We start from the raw sequence: 19590 nt of genomic DNA, 5'->3' as shown, positions 1-19590 counted from the left end.
TCTGTGATTCTGTGAAAGATAACTAGTACCATTTATCAAGTACTATGTATGTTTTGGTGGTTTCTGGTTTTAGGAACAACATAACATTTGCTCAACAGCTGTTTATGGCATTCTGACTTAGGTCCATATCTTCACAGGTAGCAAGAATTAAGGGGAAGACTTTATACCCATAATAGCATGGATGGTGTAATTAATTAGAATGATTACTATAATGGCTCCAAAATCAGCTGAACTGAAGAAGTACCTTCATCCAGTGTCAATACTTATAACCATTTATCAGAACATGTCTTCCATTACTCACTACACATGATAATATACATAATGTTGTAGAGATGAAATACAAGCCATATTAATGATAGCTCACAAAGACCTGGAGTTCATGCACTATTTCAGGACACTGCCCTGAGAGCATTTAGATCAGTAGTAATGGTCAAGGGTAAGACAATATCCAGTTTTAAACTCTAGAAAGTAATTATGCAGAGCATAAAACATTAAGGTCTAACTGAAATGGAAATGAAATTCTATTTAAAAAATTATAAACTCACTCTTATATGAATATTTGGTTCTGCAAAGATACACTAGACGTGCCATTATGAATGAAAGAAGCAAGCTTGTTTCAGGATCGTAGTGCATTATTAAACCTTTCATTTTTTTTCCCTTAGTTAAAAACAGTCGTAGAATAGTATGTTAATTATATCGATGGAATGAACTATATGCTTCCTCACATTCTGCAACGTAGGCTTTACATGACAAACTGCCGATCAATAAGTATGTACTTATTTTGTCTAGTTTGATTGCCCAAGAAGGGTGAAATGGCAATAAATAAATAGTTTAGATAGTGAGGGTTAAAGGGTATTTTAATAAACCTAATAATAGGGATGCAGGAGTTTTTGTTTGTCCTGATTCCAACAACTCTTTCAATGATGTATAAAAATAACAAGTCTTTTAGGCATTTTCTGAAAATTTATTAATTTTGTTGTAAAAGTCTAATTATTTTTGCCAGTGAAGATAATTTCTGAACAGTCAGCTCCCAAAAGCTGAAGACATGACTGTCTTATCTTTCATGAATGTATGCCATGTACTTGTGCAAGTAGGCAAAGTGATGGCTGTGAAGACTGCTGGTGACTATTGCACAGAATAATTACTTCATGTTTCCTACATAAATTCTACTTATGTATGTTGCAACAGTGTGCCATTTTTCATTCGTTAGTTCTTTAAAATTCATTACCCTATCTGAATCTCCAATGTAGCTGGTTGTTCCCTATCTTGTATTTTCCCTACCAAAGTATATCTGCTGAAGCTAGAGTATGTAAAGGAAGACGGTTGTTGCTATGACTCTATAAGTATTAACAATATATGGTGGTAGTGTGAATTATAATACACAGAACATTAAAAATATATATTATGGATGCAGATGTCTATTTGGGAGAATACAAAAAAACCACACTTTCCTAACAAAATTGGAAGGTAACTTCCGTTATTCAAACATGTCTTTCATTTATAGCTCTTCCAGCACAGAATTCCCCACTGTGGTTCATGCTTAATCAAAAACTGCCATCTTTGTAGCCAACTGTTTTTTTCTGTTGTTCAGCACCTGCGATTTAGTTTGTACCATACTTCTGCCTGAAGATATAGCAGTTCTATATTGGGACAGAAAATTTTTGTGACAAAGTCTGTGGTTTGAAATTCTTCATAATGTGAGGCATACAGTAGTTCCCATTTTTTAAGCAGTCCAAAAGGCAAGAAACATGCTGTCTTCCCTGCTCCCCACCAAATAAATATTTATGATGTAGCTAAAATTCATGCAGCACTCTATCTAAACAGGCTTCTTTGACCATGGCAAGTGTTGAGACTGAACTGCACTAGTTACCAAATAAGATCATTTAAAGTTTTCTATATACTAATGGTCCTGCATATCTAGTACAGTGTTTTTGACTCTTTGTGTCTCTGTGGTTCATTACCTACTGTAAATCTGATACATAGTTAGTTGTTCCTCCTCTTGTATTTTTCCAGCTGGGGATTATTTCTACGTGTGATACTTTGTACTTTTCTTTATTGAATTGCATTTTTTTTCTCTCTCTCTTTTTTTTTTTTTTTTTTGGATCACTTTTTCAATTTGTCAAGGTTACTTTCAATTCAAATCCTATTCACTAAAGTGCTTGCAGATGCTTTCAGCTTGGTATTGTCTGCAAATTTAATAAGTGTACTCTCTATTCCATCATCTGGGCCATTAATGAAAATATTGAATAATGCTGGATCCAGGACAGGCCCTATGAAACCCCACTCAGTATTTCCTTCCAGTTTGACAGCCAGTAACAGCTCTAAGTATAGCTTCACATTTGTTGTGCATGCAATTACAATAGTGTCATCTGGATTACCTAATTTTTAGTTCATTTATGAGAATGGTACATAAGACTGGCAAACACTTTGACACAATGAACAGGAGTTGTATCTACTACTTCTACCTATCAGTAAGGCCTATTACTAGTGACAGGGAGAAAGTAGATTGAACTGATGTTTTCTCTTGACAAGTGGATGTTTGCTCTAGTTTGTCTGTAGTCTTTATCCAGATACTCCAGTATTTTTGTGAGAATTGAAGTCAGACTGACTGATTTCTTATTCTCTGGATCCTCCTATTCTATTTTATCAAGGTTAAGCACAGCTGTTTACCTCTTTTTATCCTGCTGTCCTCCATATTCTCAGGGGAAAGATAAATGCTGAGATTATTTCAGTTCATTCCTGTACTGATTCCAGTAGCCCGTAGCTTGCTAATTACTCAATTTAGCCATCCCTTTTGATTAAAAACGGAGAGCTTCCCTTTTTTCCTAATGAGCTTTTTGACACTTGATACAAAGAAGTTCTTATTTCATGTATGCATCTGTATGCTTAATTGTATAAAAATATATATGTTATTTCTTTCTAGTTCATTCAGTTTTTACAGATATTTTTGCAATTCCTTGTAATCAGTTCACTTTACAGCCATGACTAATTTATTATCACCAGCAACTTTGCCTTCTTACAGTTCAGCTTTTCATGAAAATCCTCAACAGTATTTCTGTGAACTTCTCCTGGCAACTTCTCCCTGCTTTTTTGTCTTAAATACTGTCCCTACATACTTGGAGTACTCATGCATTCTCAGTTTTAGTTGTATGAATTAGTTTCTATTCTTTGTAAAATTCCTTCTTAAGTTTTTGAACGAGTGTTATTTACCCAATACTTTACTGCACTTCCTAATTGCAATATTTTTGAGATTGCTCATACAGTTCTTTTGTATTTTTAAGAAACTGCTAAGTCTTCTCTTCTCTTTTATTAAAATAAAAATTAGGGATGTGCCCACGAGCACTGAGTAGGCCAGTGGTTGAGGTACAAATAAAAGACTTCAGATTGCTACTATGCATTATTTGTTTATCTTTACTTTTATCTGACTGTGGAGAATTTGAGGCATTCCTGCCATGGCCTCAGTAGGGTCATGGCATATGTATTCATGGCACCCTATAAAACATAGGGGGAGATTTACAGTCAAAAATTACCTAAATCTGTTTTTGTTCAAGGAGATGGCAAAAACTGCGTGAAATTTAGTGGGAGCAAAATTAAATAATTTTGAGTGCCGAAGTATGTATTAACAAATGCATTTGCAAATTATATTTTGTTTTCATCATTCAGGGAAATACAATTTAATTTAAGAGCTCTTATCTTCATCCAGTAAATGAGAGATCTTGATTAAAACAATTTGCAATGAATTAGAAAACTTCATGGTGTCTAGAAAATCTATCAAGTAATGGGCAAAAAAAATACTTAAAATCTCAGGCTGAGTTCAGAGCTCGTGAACATACACAGGAACTGCATTTTCTTAAACATCAGATATTGTACTTCAAGATTAAGAGCAAAACAGTCTAAGAAAATGTCAAGAGAAATTTTCTTGCTAAACATTCTCAAAAAAGTATATTTCATTGGTATATGATACAGCAATTTCTGATGGAATGAAAAATTCATGTTGAAAGAGTATATGCTATAATTAATTACTGGTAGGCTAAGAAAGGTTTCAATTTTACAGTAGCTTAACAAATTGAGTTTAACCAGAAGAGGGAAGGACCTAAAGTTGTATGTGATATTGTCTTAGACAACCAAAGGCATATTTTCATTTTGGATGAATGGAACCTGAATTTTGTTAGGCTGAATCTATGAAACAAGACTTTTGGTTGAGTAAAAGGAGGAGTTTTTGAACTTGCATGATCAGAAGTGTTAAATTACTTCTGAGCTAGAAATATTATCTTAGCTTTTGCCTCAAGATAAGTAAATCATATACTCTGGGTATTGTTGGAGGTAATAGTTTCTTCACAGGTGGTCAGCTGTTATATTCTTTCTTTTGCTGTACTTTTATTTCTATTCAAATTAAAGACATCTAGCTATGACCAACCAGAAGGCACAAGATAATTATGAAATAAATGATTATAAACTCCTCAGCTTTCATCTTAGTTTTTCAGATTTACAAAACTATTCATAAATGAATTTTAAACATTTATTTAAAAGATTAGTAATTCTTAAGTTTTTCTGCTCTGACAAATATATTTTTTATTATTTTTGATATCATACAAAAACTATGATCCTAGGTCTTTTAGGTAGTCTGAAGAAGCTCGGGAATTGCTAAAATGAGTAGGCTCTTAACATCTGATTAAACTAGTTATAATCAATCACAAAAGTACTTGTCAGAACAAATCATTTCAAAGATGCATGAAAAAATCATATTTGATATTCTCAGATGAAATTTTGGAAAACATGTTTGCACCCAAGCTGTTTGCAGCTAAATAGTGAATCATCCATGAAAATAAAACTCCAATTCCTTTGGCAGATTCCCCATTTACAAATGCCTTACAGTAATGCCAAAATCTGTTCCACTGCTCTCAAGTTCAATTTTAGCTATGCGAATGATGTGAAATGATACCTACCAAAATTCTGTTAAGCAGAACATACTCTCTGAGTAGTAATGCATACACATTATCTAATTATTTTTCAATAAATAATTTAAAGTTACAAAAATTGTACTTCTATGGAGGAAGCTGCCTTCACTAAAGATAGTATTTTGCTATTAATTTCCACGGATTCAAGTTTAAAAAATATTCTTAAGTCTCAAAATGAGCCCTAAAAAGTGTTGTGCAGAACAATGTCATGTAGGTTACCATAAGGGAAATGCAAATGTATCGGTGTTACCCTTATTCCATGGTAGCAAAATTCTTCAAGGAACTTACAGGGATTTGTTTTTAATTATTTTTCTTTCTTTACCTTTCTCTGGGGTCCAAAGATTGATCTTAATGGGTTGTTTGAACATCTCTTTGGCTATATCTCTCCTGTTTACATTTTAAAATCTTTCTTGATTATGATAATATCAGCTGGAAAAGCAAGTGAAAGCAAATCTTTAGTGGCAAGACCCTCATCTAAAATTTTATTAGAAGACTGTGTTAGTGAAACCTTGCTTAACAAGTCTATCAAAACAGGTTTCTGATTCTCATTTGTATAGTTGTTTCCAGGATCATATTTGATTATATTAATGCAAAATATGCAAGTACATAGACTCCATGTTTATATAGACATAAAATTAAGGTTCACAGCACATATCTGAACCTATTTGTGATAATCTGTGGAACCCAGCTGTCTAGCACAAAAACCACTTCTGTCTCTTTCACTTGGGAATACACCAAGTCTCTTCCACAGCCCTTGACTGTGGTGTTCACACCCCACAAGGGAGCCATACAGAGACCATCTTCTGATACCTCTGGAACTGTTTGCTCTGATTGCCATGAGCTCTGGTTTTATAAGCTTTGAGCATGCAGCCTTGGCGCATGTGGCTTGGCCTGTCTACGGTGGGAAGCTGAAAACCTTTGGCTTTTCCTTTTGGGGAAAACTTTCAGTCTTTCATCGTTATTTCAGCACTGCATAGTCACTTGAAATTAATAATGATATTAAATTTATTGCAATACAACATCAATAAGTATGTTATTTTTATCAGATGTGAAATGAATTTTTGTTTGCTAAATAGCAACTGTCATATTAGTTCTGGGCCATAAAAAATGAAACATAGTTTCTGAAGCCAATATTTATGTATGGAGAACTGGTATTGTTGCCAGAATTGTGGCATTTCTCCTCCAAATACAAATCAGATAGCACCATAAAAAAGCCTATTTACAGATGAACATATATGCTAAGTGTTCATTTCTTAATTTATATGGCCATTTTTTTTCCCTTCTGAAGCTGTAAACTACAGTCCTAGAAGGTTCTTAACATCTAGAAGGTCTGTCCTTAAATGGGTCATGATGAGCTTAAGTGGGTTACACTAAGAAGAGTTTTCTACATCAACTATGAATCAAGACTGAAAAGACTGAGGAGCTAAACACAGACCCTTCTGCTTTATGCACGTGAAATATTACTAATTGGATTATGAATACATTATATACACTTAATCGAGAAATTAGGTGGTTGTCAGTTATGTATATGCAGGTTTCTTCAGTTGTGGGTTTACTGTGTTAGGTATGTATAGACATTCAAACAGACTCTGTGCAGACACTGCTCAAGTTTGCCAGCACTGTTCTTCCAGGTGAAATGTAGGGGAGTTGATTTGTAAGTAAAGGATATCGACAGGCAAGGTGAGAGGGGACATGGGAGGAAGATAAGGAATAAAGGAAAAGGTGGAAAGGTAAACCTTCAACAGAGAATGCTCTTTCATTACCCTGAGGCTAATTTATTCTTTAAAGATCAGATTCTGAAAATCTTGTTCAAACTGAGTTTCCATAGAAGCTTGTTTTGCTTAAGGAACAAAAGTAGAATCCTAACTTTTTTAATGTGTGTCTAAGTCTGCTTAGCAAAACTTGAAAATTTGTTATTTTTTACTTTGAATTTTTCATCAACTTATTAAGTATATGCATTTCATTTAAAAAAATTTAAAGAAATAGCTCCTGTATACCTCTATGAAAATAGATAGAACAAAATATATTCTGAAAGAGCAATGTAGCAGAAAGTGTTTTGAACCATTATGCAAAGCTTAACTTAAAAATAAATTCCTTTCTCATCATGCATACTTCTGCTCAAGAAATTTATCCTGCCACCTACTTCACCATATGGAATTTGAATAGAGTGCTAAGTCACAGTGGATGTGTCTGTAAGTATCTGTGACAGCACTGAGCACGTGCCTAAGCCATTGAAGAGGTTGAACCTGTATATTCATAGCATACCTGGTCTGAGTACTTTTTTTTGTAATCTATTTGCTGAAGTGGGGCTTTTCACACCTTAAATGTTCTCCAATATGGTGTCCTGATATAATTATTGTCATAAGGCTCAGACTGTCATTTCTGCAACCCAAGGTTGGTTTTTTTGTTATTGTTGTTCCAAATTTTATTAATGTAACTTTGATACTTTATTTACTAATGTAATTTTGACACATGGCCAAGATGCTACCCATGATTTACCTGAAACCATGGCTAACTGGGGAGGTCCCATTGGACTGGAGGGTGGCAAATGTGACACCCATCTACAAGAAAGGCAGAAAGGATGATTCAGGAAACTATAGACCTGTCAGTCTGACCACAGTGCCAGGGAAGGTCACGGAGCAGGTCATCTTGAGTGCCATTAAAAGTCACATGATGGACAACCAGGGGACCAGGCCCAGTCAGCATGGGTTTATGAAAGGCAGGTGCTGCTTCACTAAGCTTATCTCCTTCTACAACACGGCGACCTACTTATTGAATGAGGGAAAGGCTGTGGGTGTTGTTTACCTTGACTTTAGTAAGGCCTTTGATACCGTTTCCCACAGCATTCTCCTGGCAAAACTGGCTGCTCGAGGCTTGGATGGGCACAAGCCTTGCTGGGTAAAAAACTGTCTGGATGGCCGGGCCCAGAGAGTTGTGGTGAACAGAGTTAAATCCAGTTGGTGGCCGGTCACGAGTGGTGTCCCCCAGGGCCGGGTGTTGGGGCCACTCCTGTTTAACATATTTATTGATGATCTAGATGAGGGGATCGAGTGCCCCCTCAGTCAGTTTGCAGATGACCCCAAGTTGGGTGGGAGTGTTGATGTGCTCGAGGGTAGGGAGGCTCTGCAGAGAGACCTGGACAGGCTGGAGCCATGGGCTGAGGCCAACTGGAGGAGTTTCCATAAGGCCAAATGCCGGGGGCTGCCCTTGGGCCGCAACAACCCCCAGCAGTGCTACAGGCTTGGGGAGGAGTGGCTGGAGAGCTGCCAGTCAGAGAGGGACCTGGGGGTGTTGATTGACAGCCGGCTGAACAGGAGCCAGCAGTGTGCCCAGGTGGCCAAGAAGGCCAGTGGCATCCTGGCTTGTGTCAGCAATAGCGTGGCCTGCAGGGACAGGGAAGGGATCTGACCCCTGGACTCGGCACTGGTGAGGCCGCACCTCGATTCCTATGTTCAGTTGTGGGCCACTCACTCCAAAAAGGACATTGAATGACGAGCGTGTCCAGAGAAGGGCAACGAAGCTGGTGCAGGGTCTGGAGCACAGGTCGTACGGGGAGCGGCTGAGGGAACTGGGGGTGTTTAGTCTGGAGAAGAGGAGGCTGAGGGGAGACCTCATCGCCCTCTACAGCTACCTGAAAGGAGGGTGCAGAGAGCTGGGGATGAGTCTCTTTACTGAAGTAATAAGCGACAGGACAAGAGGGAATGGCCTCAAGTTGTGCCAGGGAAGGTTTAGACTCGATATTAGGAAGCATTTCTTTCCAGAAGGGGTTGTTGGGCGTTGGAATGGGCTGCCCAGGGAGGTGGTGGAGTCCCCATCCCTGGAGGTATTTAAGCATCAGGTTGACATAGCGCTGAGGGATATGGTGTATTTGGGAACTGTCAGTGTTTGGTTAATGGTTGGACGGATGATCTTCAAGTTCTTTTCCAACCTAGACGATTCTGTGATATTTTAAGTACTCTTGAAAAAAACATTTCATACACGTTTGAGACGCTGTTATCTTCCAGTTGATTGATCCTCTAAATTTACAGATGGGGATAGATACAGTTGTAACAGTATAAAGTGATACTATTTCACTATAGTAAAACTGTTCCTGTTTTTTTAAAAAAATATTAGCCCTTCCCACCCTGCAAACAACAAAAAACATAGCAATAGTTATTATAATTGATGCAACTCTTGTCCAGAACCTTTAATGGCCAACTGTATTCTCTCCTGCCCTGTAAGCAAAAATTCCTCTTTGTTCAAAGTACTAGAAGAAGAGAAAGAAAAAAATGCCATGGTACATAAAACATCAGTTTTCACTCTTTTTATTAAATACAGATTGATTTTTTTCCTGAAGAAAATAGTATTTATTATGGAGCATTTCAATAGCCACTGCCAAAAGTTTATCTTCAGGTCCACAGTTTTAGCCTGGCATGCTGGGTATAATTTGTTCTTTTTCACTACATATAAAATAAAAAGATTTTACATGCAGAAGCCTGGATTTTCTCAGTTCCAAAGAATATGTCTACTTTTAGTCAAAATGTAAGATTTTTGTTCGTGCCCTTTTCCTTTTTATTGTCAAATTATACTTCTTTTGTACAGATCAATAACAGAATCCTACAGCTGCTCTAGATGATACTATCATAATGTCAATGCTGATACCAACAGTATATATTTCTAATGTCAGGATTTTCTATGTATGGAAGTTCCCATTCCACTGATATCTTCAAACATCTTAATAGATCAAAGAAATCTGTTAAATACTTACTCGTAACAAGTAAAATGATGAAGAGTTACAGATCATTCTTATAAATCAGTACTAGTTTTTTCTTTAACAAAACCCTTTGTGTTCTTAGTCTTTAGTTCAGCTGGGTACATTTGAAAATCTATGGATGACCAAAGAAGTATAAAGTGAAAAGGAATAAATTGTATGTGAATCATTAGGAAATCTATTTTGATAATGTCAGTAAAACAGACTTACCATTACAGAAATATAACTTCCCTCTGATCTTTCTGTGCTTTTTCTGCTTCAGTTAGCAATTTAAGCAAAAGTTTGACCTCTTGCAGAAATTTCACCTTCATAGAATAAACTTTCTTACTGAGTAGCAAAAGTGCGTGCATCTAGTTAAAATGAATTTTCCAGAAACATTTGAATGAATGGGGAGATTCTGAGTCAGCTTCTAGCAAAAAGCTTATCTAATGCCCCATGTGAATGCTCAGTGTATTGTTTTGATTAAAGCTTGAATGGAAAACTGCTGATCTGGGGTAGTACATGTTATCCAAGATGCAGACGAAGCCATTTTCATCTGTAAACTGCAAAAGTGTTAGTGGCAGAATAACATAAATTGTGTGCCATTTAGTGGGTGTACAATATGGGTTCGGATTGCTATTCTATGATGACTAGACATAACATTAAGCATATATGAATAATGTTTCTACTAAATTTATTTCAAATATGCATTATTTGTGAAGACTGAGTTTAGCAGGAGTATCAAGGGAAATGTGGGATAAGGAAAATTAGGATTAGAGAAACCATCATCTCTGAATTTTCTGCTGTATACTGTTTTCACTCCTACACTTTTTCACCATATACCAATTGGTTTTGTTTACTCTAACTTCATAGTGGTTCCGTTTCCTGTAGCTTACACGCTTCCATCTGTTTTACAACCAGCCTAGAGTACTAATTCCACCAATTTTGATTATTACAATGCAAGGCTGATTTTTAATTTTTTTTTTTAAGCTTATAACAGCCCCCAAAAATGCAGACTTAATAAAAAACAAAATGACTTGTTGATGAAAACACCCTGACTCAGTGATGAAAACACCTTGATGTCAGTGGAACTACATTATTGGTAAAAGTACTGATTTTTTTTAACAAGACTACAGTTGCTGTAATTGTTTTGTGTTATACTTCATATGTAAATGTATTTCAAATGTTTTAACTTGCAGATTAAAGGAAACTGAATCCAGAAACAAGGACAGTTTTTGAAACCGTGCACTGGCCAGCTCAAATCTGTCAGGTAATTAAACTGTTCTGTTTTCCTCCTGATGTTCCACAGTTATAAATGAATGGAAGATATGCACAGCCATGAGTGATAAGCATTTTGGAATAATAGCCCATGGTAGTATTCTTGCTGCTGAATTCTCTTGGTCAAATGGCCATGTTAAATCAGAACATACTGGTAAATCAAGTACTTGATAAAACAACAGAATTGGTAATTCTCTGCATCATACAGTTTATTTTTACCAACCTGGTTTACATTTTTATGGTAATATATTTTCTTTGTCTTTCCTTTTTTTAATACAGAAGTATTAAATTTAATTACTTTTTTTTTGTTTAAGTATTTGAAACAAAAACCCAAACAACACATTCCTTAATTGATGCAGCTCCAAGGGGATGCATTACTGTTGTGTCTATACTGCTGTGTAGGAGCAAGCTGCTGACAAGGCTATAAGGGTATATTTTCTGCCTACCTAAAATATCTGTCTTCTGGAAAATTCTTTGCAGCATCTCTGAGACACCAGAGTGTGTATTTCTCATGGCCTTATGAGAGTTACATGTTTCAGACCATGACACAGAAAATTCAAACTTGTCACATCTGACCGTCACACTTCATCTAAGCATGGTGCTCTTGAGGTTCACCCAATGTTAGAGGCAACCAGCTATGATCATACAAGGGCTCTGTTGCCTTTTCCAAAGGTACTTGGCCTCAATAGGCATTCTGAAGTCAGACCAAACTGCCTGCCTGTGAGAAAAACGTAAATATGAAATACCAAGTCCATGTGACACCTAAGCTTCAGAACCCTACTGAGATCTCTCAGGTCAGGCGATTGGAGATGTAGCCATGACATCTGCAAAAATGCATATTGTTTGTAAAAGCTGGACTGGCAAAAGTACCATTGTCCTGGTACAGAGTTTTAATCTAGAAGTTTTTCAGTATTCGTGATACCACAGAGACAGAACAGCCAGATTGATTTAAAAGGAATTGCTACTGATTTGCAAAAAAAGTTAATTACAGAAAGGTGAAGGCTGCATACTCCATTTTAATTAAGTACACTCTGAATATTATTTTAAAAGGCAAGTCAAAAAGTCCTGTAAAATAAGAAAAAAAGAACTCACTTTCTTATATTTTAACAGAATTTTAGAGAAGTGCTTAGTGACAAAGCAAAATTCAGCTTGCAGATCGAGACATGGGAGCTTACATGCCCATACACAGGTGACTAGATGCAAAATACACACCCCTTATAGTTCGTAAGGATATAGTTGATACAGCCTAGACAGATGTCTCACTCACTCTGAAGTGAACACCCCCACTGGGGCTGCTGAGCATCTCTAGGTTGTATACCCTGCATTGATTGTGTTTTCACTGACTGTAATGGAAAACCAGTTGTCTTAAACTGTGAGCCAAATCTCACTTAAAGAATCCTTATGCTATAGACTTGTTCTGGTTTTTTAAACCCACTTTCTATGATATTGTGGGGTGTGAACAAACCTTTTTTCCAATGTCAGTGCGAAATCCAGAATTTACTCTAAACATACAAGAATTTGAGATAAATCAATATTAGAAAGAATGAGATCTTTTTCAATTAATTCTGGTCCAGCGGGCTGATGATGCATTTTCACTTTTTAAATGATCTTTAAAGAAGAGCCTATCTATCTGGTGGCAGGTTTCTTATCAAATTCATTAATAGTTTTAATTCTGTATTTGTCTGAATTTTTTTTTTTTTATAATTGTCTTCTTGCATTAATTCTTTATGGTTATAAATGATTTTGACTAAATAACTTTAATGTTATTGTGTATTCATGAACTTTCACTTCAACTTGGTGTACTCAGCAATGTTTTGTATTTTATTTCAATTTTTGGATGAATTTTGGATTTCTCTTAGAAAAGAGAATATCTGCTCAGACTTTTAGGTGCAAATAGGTATGTAATTCCTAAAATTTTGAACTGAGGGTAGGTCTTGAACAGTGTGCAATTATCTTGATGCCTCTAAATAATGTAACTTCAAACTACAGCATTTTAATTGAGTGCCTTTGTACATACATAAAATAAAAAATATTTATTGTTAGGTGAGGTCTAGTGAAAACATACAGAAGTGGAATGAAACCTGTATGAGATATGCATACAAATACTAGAAGAATCCTTCAGTAAGAATATCCCTGTTTAGAAACACATTAAAAATAAGAAAAGATATACTGACTGTTATCTGGAAGGATGTTTACTAGTAGCAATTCAGGAAATGTTTCTTCGAGATTAGGCTGTACATGTAGTGAAGTAGGAGAGCTTTATATCTGTATCTCACAATTGCTTGCATGCTTCTCTTCATACTGTGTGTAGCACTTCTGATGTATGAATCAGTTGGCATAACAATTTTGATATAGACACGCATATTTAAAATCAGTGTTTGAAATTACTTTTTAATTAAGGTGGACATTATTTCCCATTGTTACAAACCATTTTTTACTGTTAAGTCAGGAATAATAAAACTAAACTCTCATTTGCTTTTCAAGGCTGAGGATTCATTTTGCAAGATACAAATTATTTTGACATAGCTATCAAGAGGTAATGAGGCAGCAGTGAAGCTGATTATGGAATGTCCTGTGGTGTAATCGTCTAACACAAAATACATGTTACTTTTGTTCACTTCCCCAAAGCAATTTTATTGCTTGAATCCTGAGCATCCTAGCAGTCAGTCCATTGCAAATCTTGCATTAGAATTCTCTAGTTAAACCTATGTACTGTGTTTAGTATTCTCCCATGTTGCTTAGAGCTAAAACTTAATAACAGCTGGGAAAACTAAAGAGAGCATTCTATATACTATCCAAGGAAGAAGCATTTAACTGTGCTTAACTTTGTCCTCAGTTCTATGTGATAATTGGCCCTAATGCAGAAAATCTACTTGTTACTTATAAGCTATACTGAAATAGATACGGTTTCTAATTATAACAATTAGGATAAAATGTAAATATTAAAGGCAGCCTGTTATGAAAAAAACCCTCCATAGACAAAAATATTCTTTTCAAGTAACTCTTCATAGTGGTTTTTGTAAGGAAATTTCACTATAATCCAATGGAAATCTAGTTAATGGGTTTAGATGGAAAGTTAATTTAGTATGTGGTTTTATACTCACCATTTTCAGCGTTTCTGCTTTTGTAAAGAGAAAGCCAGGAAGAACTGAGAGACAACCCTCTCTGGCTTATGTGGAGGTATACACTTCCAAAAGGTTGATTTTTAGTGCTTTAAGTGCTGTTTCTAGGATGTCTCCCGGTTGTCTCACCAGCATTTCATAAGCCTGTAGGGAATTGTACTGCATGTATGCTAGGAGCTATACAGAAAGAAACAGTTCTACCTAATCCACAGTTAGACAAGACAAATGAGCAGAAAAGCAGAACTCAAGCAACAGAAACAGGAACCTCAGAGTTATCCTGAAAGTCGGCATCAGGACCAGAAGGTGAAAAGGTCTCGTAATTCTCACTGTAATGTCCTGTTTTTTAGATGACAAAATGTTTGTGACTCTTGATAAAAATTAATAAATAATTTAATTTAAGAAGTACCTTGAAAGCTTCCATCTGATTTACAATTTTTAATTTTTAATGCAGCAGCTGATTGTCCCACAGGAACAGAGTATCTCCACCCCTTTGGTCAGCTCAGAGTGTCCGGGAACATAAAAAAATATTCCATGCCTGTGCAGTGTTTTTCAGTATTAATCAGTGTCCATTGTGCTTATCCCAGGACACATTTTCTCAACAGAAATTGCTTGATTATTTGCTGTGCAGTCCAACTCTGCTAGTTCCATAAACCAAAACAAACAAACAAAAATTTCAGCCATCATTACACAGCACCAAATTTCAACATGGAGATAGATCTGTAAAATCTGCTATAAATTCAAGGAACTCTTTTCCCAGACATTATCTCTTTTAGAAGCTGTAAATTTCAGGAAGGGCTTGTTATTACATGAATAAAAATCTCAACATTTCAGTAAGATCACTAAACTTTTTTTCATCTGCTTTTCTCTTAGCTGGGTTAGAAGAATACACTTGCCCTTAGCTATCTGATCTATTGCAAGGAAAGGCTGCTACTCTTCCTTTTCCTTCTTTTTCTTTGCTTTTGAAAATCTATCAGTTTAAGGGGAAACTAATTATAATTAAACAATGAAATAATTTCTGCATTAAAATTATTAAATTCTTGGTTCTACTTCTTTTCTGCTTATATATTATTTTGCCAAGGCCATAGCTTTGGTTCTGATGTTATGGGCCCAGTCCAAATATCAATTGAAGTGATTGAGACTCATTTTTTCCCAGTTGGTACTGAATTCTATTTTAATAGCCCAGTAAGGAACTAGAAAAGTAATTACTTTTATTAAGAAGCTTAATTCAATGAAAAGACCCTTTTAAAGAACTTAATCTCAATTGGCAGGTCATTGTGCCATTAAAAAGAAATATAGGACTAGGGCATCAGCAAACCAAAGTGTTGCTTCCTTGCAAGTGATTTTACAGTCAGTGCTAATGGTTTAGTTCTTCTTTTGTGAATGATGCAACTTTTTAAAAATTTTAATCTATTATATCTGTTCAGCTGGGAAAATTGGAATGCTTCTAACGGAAGCATCACTTACTGTTCCATAGCCTTGACAATAACGCTGAATAACTTTTAGTGAGAAGGTGTTTTTATAAGTTATTTTTTCTTAACAATTAATATAAACCACTTCTTATTCAGGTGCATAATTTGTATGCAGATATACTATCTATGATTTTGATCCATTATTATGGTTTACAGCTTCTCAGCACTGTTTATCTCAGTATAAGTAACATCTCACTGCCTGCTTCCTGAAGACTGTGATTCATCACTTTTTCAGTTGGTTTTCTGCACTGCTATCTAATGTCAAATATTACTAAAACCACATAAAGTCCTTACAGACCTTACAGATATTTAAAACAAAATATATACCAAAACCACTGTTATATTTTTTCCTAGCTGAGACATGATTATTAAGAAAATGGATTGGAGACTGCTAGAGCATTCTAACTTGGGGAATTTCTCTGTGTCCTTATCTTCCTTTTTTTATATATATTTCAAAATTCTCCTTAATTTACAGCTTATTAAACTTTCAATTTCTCTTGTGTTTTCAAAATATTTTTCTATTTTGTCTTTGTGATTATGTAGTTTCTTAAAAATATGGAAATTTAATATGAGTTATCTCATCTGGTTGCATCCCTCAGCTTTTCCTCTGGCCTCTTTATTTAAGGTCATATTTCATAACTCTTTGCATATAGTTCATTGGATTAATTTTTTTCTAAAAATGAGCTTAAGGTAAATTTCTATACTACTAGCTAACAAAGATCTCTACATCTTCATATATCTAGGATCCCATCTGTAGCCTCTAATGACAAAAAAGCCTAAACAACCTTCTTAATGAATATTCAGTAAAATGGATTAATTGTTCCCAATGTATCATGAATGGCATAATTGAAAAACTTCTAATGGATTACGTTTGTAACACCTAATTAAAACTTTTAAAACAGTGTGAAGGATTTTAGAAATATAATTGAGGTCTTTTTATTTATTGTGGGTTTTGATCAAATCAAAGCTCAGGATTTCTCCTAAATATGAGGACCTTTTTCTTTAAGAAAGGGAGAAGCAGCTCTTACATACTTTGTCTTCTGATAAAATTTGCAAATTTGGATATTGTGGGAATAGGTTGGTCTCTCAGGCTGAGAAAGTAGCTCAGTTATTTAAGAAGTAGCTTTGAGCAATTAATGGTCATCTTTGCATATTAGAACTGTTGTGCTCAAAGATTTCTATTTAAAATGGAAATGTGTCACTGCATGGCCAGCTTTGCCACAAGTCCTTAGTGGTATCTTGAAAAACATGTAAAGATCTGTGAGTCCCTGGAAAGGCCACACAGTGACTTTACAATAACTCACTGAATTCTTACGGGGATAGAGTGCTTGTACAAGATCAGTTTCACATATTGTTCTCTCCATTTCTAAATGCTTCAAGCCAAGCATTACCTCTCTAGTGCTTCCAGTCTCAAATAGACCTTGCACTGGGTCTGTGTAAATTGGAATACTTACTCTGGCGAAACTGGCTGCTCGTGGCTTGGATGGGCACACGCTTTACTGGGTAAAAAACTGTCTGGATGGCCGGGCCCAAAGGCTTGTGGTGAACGGAGTTAAATCCAGTTGGCGGCCGGTCACGAGTGGTGTCCCCCAGGGCTGGGTTTTGGGGCCACTCCTGTTTAACATCTTTATTGATGATCTAGACGAGGGGATCGAGTGCCCCCTCAGTCAGTTTGCAGATGACCCCAAGTTGGGTGGGAGTGTTGATGTGCTCGAGGGTAGGGAGGCTCTGCAGAGAGACCTGGACAGGCTGGAGCCATGGGCTGAGGCCAACTGGAGGAGTTTCCATAAGGCCAAATGCCGGGGGCTGCCCTTGGGCCGCAACAACCCCCAGCAGCGCTACAGGCTTGGGGAGGAGTGGCTGGAGAGCTGCCAGTCAGAGAGGGACCTGGGGGTGTGGATTGACAGCCATCTGAACAGGAGCCAGCAGTGTGCCCAGGGGGCCAAGAAGGCCAATGGCATCCTGGCTTGTGTCAGCAATAGCGTGGCCTGCAGGGACAGGGAAGGGATCTGACCCCTGGACTCGGCACTGGTGAGGCCGCACCTCGATTCCTGTGTTCAGTTTTGGGCCCCTCACTCCAAAAAGAACATTGAATGACTCGAGCGTGTCCAGAGAAGGGCAACGGAGCTGGTGCAGGGTCTGGAGCACAGGTCGTGCGGGGAGCGGCTGAGGGAACTGGGGGTGTTTAGTCTGGAGAAGAGGAGGCTGAGGGGAGACCTCATCGCCCTCTACAGCTACCTGAAAGGAGGGTGCAGAGAGCTGGGGATGAGTCTCTTTACTGAAGTAATAAGCGACAGGACAAGAGGGAATGGCCTCAAGTTGTGGCAGGAGGGGTTTAGACTGGATATTAGAAAGTATTTCTTTACGGAACAGGTTGTTAGGTGTTGGAATGGGCTGCCCATGGCAGTGGTGGAGTCCCCATCCCTGGAGGTGTTTAAGAGTTGGGTTGACATAGTGCTGAGGTATATGGTGTATTTGGGAACTGTCAGTGTTTGGTTAATGGTTGGACTGGATGATCTTCAAGTTCTTTTCCAACCTAGACGATTCTGTGATTCTTATATGGAAATAACACAGATTCTCCCTGCTTCCTGCCATGTGCATGTGAGTCAGCTGACAGACCAAACAGAATAGAGAATCGCTTCACTCATTCTGAAACCTTTCTCCTAGTCAAGGCGCTAAACTGAGTGTCTCTTATGTGCTTGGTCATTTGCTTTAATAAAATTTATAAGTATTTATCATTCCTGAGATTTCTGCTCTTCTATTCTTCCTAACTATCTGTCAAATTTAATTAAAAGTGACCACTGTATTAAAACATTATTGAAAGATAAATCCAACGAGGAGTAGGAACACCTAAACTTTTTTTTTTTTTTTTAAGAAACCTGAACCTGGCTAAAGACAAGCTAAACCAAAACCCTTCCTAGTCATGCTATTTTTAGATCATATGTTGACTTTGAAGAGTTTATACATAAGGAATGCTTTTTTTTAATTAGCACTTTATTTTAGAGAAGACTTCCAGCTTCAGTTATTCCATTAGTTCCTCTTGACTATGTATATACTACACTGCACTACTTAATGCTATACAAAAGTACTGCTCTTCCAGAAGTGCTCCTGAATAATTTTAAAAACTATATCAAGAAAATCATAGCCTGCTTCCTGGTCTTCCCAGGTGTCCTACTTCATTTATTTCTCTGTACCTAACTAGAGCACTTTCCTTGTTTATCGCTGCTTTCTGATTTCTATACTTGATACTTGTGTCACTGATGAATTCTATGTTATACATGAATGTTTAGTCTGCAATATATTATGATTCTGATAACTTAAAATAACTCATAGCAAGCAGATATGAGTAAGAGCTACATCTATACTGCCCTGCTAATCCATTCCTGAGGACCACCCTACTAGTTGTTCTCTGCATGGAGCACATCTGTTCACATCAACATTTAAATTCCTTAGACTCCTGATCACCCTTGATGTGTTCACCTTGCACCATGGAGAGAAGCTACAGGGTGTAACAGCAAGCCCCTGTTACAGGCCCACAAAATTTGCACTTGATCATCCTCCTCTGCCTTTTTTCTGCATTCTGCAATCCTCATAGGATGAAGTCCCTGGTAAGAAACCCATCTGACACCCTTCATCTCTGCCACCTGCTTCTAGAAGGTGGGACAGGAAGGACAGTGTGAAGAGGCCAAGAGTACTAAAGCCAATGTTGCCCTTCTTGTAGACAAAGTTCATTACTACATTAAGTCTGAAATAAGTGAGTTCTGAAGAGGGACCATAGCAGGGAGATACATACAAATATAAATCAACAACTGCTGCAGTGCAATCAAGGGAAATTGTAAAGGAGCATGGATGCATTCGTAACAATACTTGTTATTTTAAGTTCAGCATTTCCACTAAATCAAATGGGGTTTAGTTCATAAAATGCTGTTATATGTCTTAGTCTTTTTAACATTAAAACCCAGCTTTGTGAATAATGAATTTTTCATGAAATATTCTGTCACCTTTGTTAAAAGCAAACTGAAACCTGTTTATGA

This window comes from Athene noctua, chromosome 2, assembly GCF_965140245.1.
Source record: "Athene noctua chromosome 2, bAthNoc1.hap1.1, whole genome shotgun sequence".
NCBI classification, from domain to species: domain Eukaryota; kingdom Metazoa; phylum Chordata; class Aves; order Strigiformes; family Strigidae; genus Athene; species Athene noctua.
The sequence above is the reverse complement of the archived record's forward strand: the minus strand, read 5'-3'. Positions refer to the sequence as shown.